Source organism: Schistocerca nitens, chromosome 7 (genome assembly GCF_023898315.1).
Source record: "Schistocerca nitens isolate TAMUIC-IGC-003100 chromosome 7, iqSchNite1.1, whole genome shotgun sequence".
NCBI lineage: Eukaryota > Metazoa > Arthropoda > Insecta > Orthoptera > Acrididae > Schistocerca > Schistocerca nitens.
Window position 1 is genome coordinate 360,711,364 of NC_064620.1, and position 6,000 is coordinate 360,717,363.

The window sequence follows — 6,000 nt, forward strand, 5'->3', positions numbered from 1 at the left end:
CCATAGCAGACATGGCCTTATGAGTTCTATTAATAACAGAATTGGTAATAAGGTCACCACCCAAGCAGATGTTTGTATTACGAAAGCAGTATTAATGACTTAATTAGCAGTGAAGATGGAAATTTATTTCGTTGAATTATCGTCTGTATGTAGAGTATGGCGACTTTGTTTTGGCAAATAACTCTACTGTTATTTTGCACAGGGCAATGCATTTTTGATGGAAGGTGTTATGTTCAGAAACCCACAATTTAGTATGTGAGGGGTACATTTCGTACGCCTTGTGTAACAATATCACAAGGAGTCAGTAAAATAGTTGAATGGTGTCTCATTTTACACTCGTACTATGTCACGTAACAATCGTCTGCCAAAATATTCACGGCTAGTAGTGTATTAAGCACGTGCACGTAAGGTGACACGTTATACACACACACACACACACACACACACACATATATATATATATATATATATATATATATATATATATATATATATATATATTCCCGGGGCGAGCCACGGATGTGACCTTTAAGAGCCGCATGCGGCCGGCGAGCTGTGAATTTGACATTTTCGGTCTAGAGCACCATGCGCAATGCTTATTCGTCGATTACTCGCAAAAGAGGTCGCAAAAAAGTCGACTCCTTCCTGTGGACTCCCTCTTGTCAGCTGTAATACGTCAAACTCCGAAATCACGTTAACAGAGAGGAAGTTTATTGTTTTATGCTCGTGTAGCTTAGTGTTTCATCATGGTAATATTATTCAGTGAAAGTAGTGAATGTGATCACTAACGAAATGCCTGAAGCTCTGCCTGTGACCACAGTTGCTGCTTCTATTGTTATAAATTGGGACACCAACCAACAGCGATATTGTTCATGACGTAACATAAAGGATAGAGCCCGTATCCACAGACAAATTTTCAGGGGTTGTTCAGGGATACCTTCAGAGTATTTTGGTGTGTGAATACAGTGGAAGAGCGACATAAAAACGCTATTCTTATCTGTCCACCCAGCGACGTCAACATCAACGCAGTGCAAAGTTTCGTCTGAAGGTTGCTGCGTTACTCTGTGTTATGCGGTGTGTGGTATATATATTGGTTACTGCATATTACACGCTTTTTCACTTATGTGAACTCATTTTAAAAGAAACCAAGGCGACTGAGGTAAAAAAAAATAATTGTATTACTACACTGCAATTAGACAGTGGGACGCTTGTACTAAAATACTCATGAGGTATCCCTTCAACAAGCTCGTACGGACTTCGAGTAGATTTGAAAAACGAAATAGTATCCAACCTGTTTTTGTCTTCAGATACGTGAAGGAGGGAATTAAATTAGGAAATGAGACACTTAAAGAAGTAGATGAGTTTTGCTATTTGGGGAGCAAAATAACTTATGATGGCCGAAGTAGAAAGGATATAAAATGTAACGGAAAGGAAAGCGTTTCTGAAGAAGAGAAACATCTAGTATATATTTAAGTGTCAGAAAGTCGTTTTTGAAAGTTTTTGTATGGAGTGTAGCCATGTACGGAAGTGAAACATGGACGATAACTAGTTTAGACAAGAAGAGAATAGAAGATTTTAAAATGTGGTTCTACAGAACAATGCTGAAGATTAGATGGAAGGATCACGTAACTAATGAGGAGGTACTGAATAGAACTGGGGAGAAGAGGAATTTCTGGTACAACTTGACTTGAAGAAGGGATCGGTTGGTAGGACATGTTCTGAGGTATCAAGGGATCACCAATTTTGTGTTGGAGAGGGGGGGGGGGGGGGGCAGCGTGGAGGGTAAAAATCGTAGAGGGAAGAGATGAATACACTAAGCAGATTCAGAAGGATGTAGATTTTAGTAGTTACTTGGAGATGAAGAAGCTTGCGCATGATAGGGTAGCATGGAGGGCTGCATCAAACCATTCTCTGGAGTGAAGACCACAATAACAACAGCACCTGATTGCTTCTTAAAGGTAAAGAACCTGCTGTCGAACAAATGTATCAATGGGTGCTAGTCGAAATTTTTAGACGCAATACATTTTAAGTATACTAAACCCTTAACTCGGATATACTGACGACTTGACGCATACAAAGTAAGTACTTTGTTAAAACAAAGTAGTTTTGCATATTATTGTAGAATGTTCTCAAATTGTTTATCATCGACTGCAAGACACATTTGCAATCGCCGCTGGGAAGATAGAAGAATAGATGAAAGTATATTTGAAGGTATTCCGTTGCATGCTGTGGCGTTCGACGGCGCATATCGTCTGCCGTAAATGTGGGCTTCATGATAGATTTCGTATTTTAGAATTCCCCATAGAAAGAAACCAAGACGAGTTAAATCAGCGGATCTGTCTGCCCATTATACTGCAGCATTGCAATCTATCCAACGATCAGTAAACTTTTCGTTCAATATTTGCGCTGCAACATGCAAAGAGTGAACCGGACAGCCGTCATTCGGGAATCACATACAATGCCGATTATCCATTTGTACCTCTTCTAGAAGAACAGGACTATATTCCCATTGAACACTCCTGGAATGAAGTAGGCTCAAAATGGGTCTGAGCACTATGGGACTTAACTTCTGAGGTCATCAGTCCCTTAGAACTTAGAACTACTTAAACCTAACTAACCTAAGTACATCACACACACCCATGACCGAGGCAGGATTCGAACCTGCGACTACAGCGGTCGCGCGGTTCCAGACTGTAGCGCCTAGAACCGCTCGGTCACTCTGGCCGGCGATGAATTAGGGACTCTCAATGAAAATTCCTATGGTCCGCGCCAAATGTCAACGCACCACCGTCGTCTGTGTATTACTTGACGAAATCATCGTGGATTTTCAGCACAGTACTGCCCGTTACATAAATTTACATTACCGTAGTTCGTCAACGGTGCTTCGTACGTTAAGAACAGACGTTCAAAAAACAGTTCGGTCTCCCAGGCGCTAAGTGACAAACAGACGGAACACTATTTGACGTTGAGAATCACGTCATCTGAGTGGTGGGGAAGATGTAAATTTGGAATTTATGTCGACGCAAGATGCGCAAGACACTTATCTGTGTGATCACACATTCCTTGGCAGTACTTCTCATGCTACCGTGTGGATTGAAATGTGTCGTAGTCAGAACAACTTCTTCAGTTTCGATTCTTGTCCGCTTGCGGAAATGGAAAGTGCTCCATGTGCGGTTTTCACTGAATGAATTAGTAATTAGAGGCTCCTACTCCCTCCAATAAAGAGATTGTAATAATACAAATTACGTGTATTTTTTGTGCAAACATCCAAATTTAAGTGCCTCAATGTCTGCTGACTCTGACAAACTAAAAGTAGGCTAAATTAGAATGTCATTGTTGTTTGCTGCAGGATTCTAGTGCGAGTCGTTTACAAGATATCGCAATTTGAAAAGTTTCGACACCAACACTTTATTGTGCCACTCATCCTGTGTAGTTCCTAGGTACTATGTTGTTATGTTTGCTTACAGATTGCACTGAGACTGCTAATTAGTTCGTGTGTGTGACAGTCCAAGCAGTAAGTCGTGAGTGGATGATGCTATTTATTTTCCAGTGTTGAGAAAACCGACATGATGATTGTGTATGGCGAATGTAGAAATAATGCAGTGCGTTCTTGTACGGTATATGCAGCAAGGTATCCCAATAGACATCAACATTGTCTGCACTTATTTATCAGCCTCTTCGTCCAGTGAAGTTAAAGTGGTAGTGTAGCACCTAGACAACGTAACAGAAAAAAGAAGTGACAAGGGGACAGGGAGAAATAATAATTTTCTTGAAACTTCCTGGTAGATTAAAACTGTGTGCCTGACCGAGACTCGAACTCAGGACCTTTGCCTTTCGCGGGGAAGTGCTCTACAAACTGAGCTACCCAAGCACTACTCACGTCCCGTCCTCACAGCTTTAATTCCGCCAGTACTTCGTCTCATACCTTCCAAACTTCACAGAAGCTCTCCTGCGAACGTTGCAGAACTAGCACTCCTCGAAGAAAGGATATTGCGGAGACATGGCTTAGCCACAGCCTATAATAATTCTAATAATGTTCTTGCTCCTGGCACAGTTGATCCACACGTTAAATCCCGAGTAATCGTACGAGGAAGTGGTATGAATCAAGCAAGGGTCCTAAGCATTCTTCATTGACATAGGGTACCTCCCTATACATCTCTTTTAAGAGCTGCATGGAAACTATTATGAGACTCGTGTTAACTTATATACGTGGCCATTAAGACAGAATACTCGAGATATATGAGGTATGTTGTTCAGTGATGAGGCCTCATTCACCAGTCATGGGCAGCTAAATCGCCGAAACATGCACTATTGGTCTGCTGACAATCCCCCTTGCCATCGGCAAGTGAAATGTCAGCGTCCATGGAGTGCAAACTCGTGGTATGAGATAGTGATTTATCGGCTCATATTCCCGTTTTTAATAGACGGAACACTGTATGTGCCCAAGTATCGCAGCTTTCTAACAGGTCCTCTTCTACAGGTGCTAGAAGACGTTTCTCTGCAGACTTGGAGGAACCTGTGGTACCATCATGGTGGCTGTAAGGCATGTCTTCACGAATTGTTTCCAAATCTGTGGATTGGGCGCATAGGTCGTGAACCTTGGCCAGGATGATCCCCAGATTTGACGCCTGTAGGCTTTTTTTCCGCAGGGAAAGCTGAAAGCCACTGTCTACAAGCGCATACCAACTACACTCTATGATATGCAACGACGTATTACAGCAGCCGGTCCCGAAATCTCCGCTGAAATGCTAACACCTGTGCGGCAGTCGTTTCATACCAGACTGGATGCGTGGACTGCCGCTGCCGGTGGTCATTTTGAACACACTCTGTGATGGTCAATTGTCTCGTTACTGGGCAAAATCCATATAACTACTATATGCACCTGTGTTGTTCCGTATTGTGTGCTACCACAGGTACTGTACAAGTATAGGTGTAGCAAATTTTCGTAAAAGACTAGCACCAGAATCCTTCAACAACCACCACCACATTCTAATTTATCCTACTGTTCGTTTGTTAATGCCAATAAGCGTTTTTAAACTTAAAACTGTGTATGTTTGCACAAAAATCTTTCTACATTTGTTACAATCTGTTCAAAAATGGTTCAAACGGCTCTGAGCACTATGGGACATAACTTCTGAGGTCATCAGTCCTCTAGAACATAGAACTACTTAAACCTAACTAACCTAAGGACATCACAAACATCCATGCCCGAGGCAGGATTCCAACCTGCGACCGTAGCTGTCTGGCGGTTCCAGACTGTAGCTCCTAGAACCGCTCGGCCACCGCGGCCGGCTTACAATCTGTTGATTAGCTACCAATACATTCTGTGAAAACCGCACATCAATATCACCTTCCATTTCTGCAATATTTGCAATGCAAGTTTTAGGTGATTCACCCTGTATGCCATAACAAAAATCGAACAGTCATGGTAGTAATGACGATACGCCGAAATTGCAGAATAAAAACTATTTGTCAAAAACTAAACCCATAATCTGTATGTGTTCTCAACACACCTTGTGGTTTGCTGTGTTAAATATTTATATATACGTACCTTATGATTGCTTGATGATGAAGGACGCTCTTTCGCAACCGATAGTGTATGTCGTGGCTTAAATCTTCTGAACTGTGTATATTTTGGATAGAGTGTGTTTCGAACGAAGAAGATTTCGTATGTGAGACACTGCCGTTTAGGCTCCGAAGGTTTCTGCTCAGCAAATCGAGTTGGTTGCGCAGCTGAACCATCAGGCTGATGTTGAAGGAGTCGGCAGCCGTGGTGCCGATAGTCACGCTGAAGACAATGTAGGCGCTGTACAGCCACGTGGCCGCGAAGGCGAGCGGCTGCGTCGCATCGTACGGCAGCGCCAGGATGAACGGCAGCCCTTCAGCGCTGATGGGTGTAGCGATGTACACGATGGATATGAAGACGCCCGACAACAGGTAGGCGGAAACGACCCGCCGTATGGAGCGGCGTCTGAGGTGAAGCAGCCGCAAGTCGTCGGC

At 42.8% G+C, this 6,000-nt stretch overlaps 1 protein-coding gene across 1 annotated transcript in view; it reads right to left on the reverse strand.

Annotated features, from left to right (window-relative positions):
- LOC126195041 (odorant receptor Or2-like) overlaps positions 1-5,565 on the reverse strand; it is a 175,572-nt gene extending 170,007 nt beyond the window's left edge. The window contains exon 1 of the mRNA XM_049933484.1: positions 5,552-5,565. The gene's annotated coding sequence lies outside the window, so the exon portion shown is untranslated. The remainder of the gene's footprint in view (positions 1-5,551) is intronic.
- Positions 5,566-6,000: the final 435 nt, after the last annotated feature.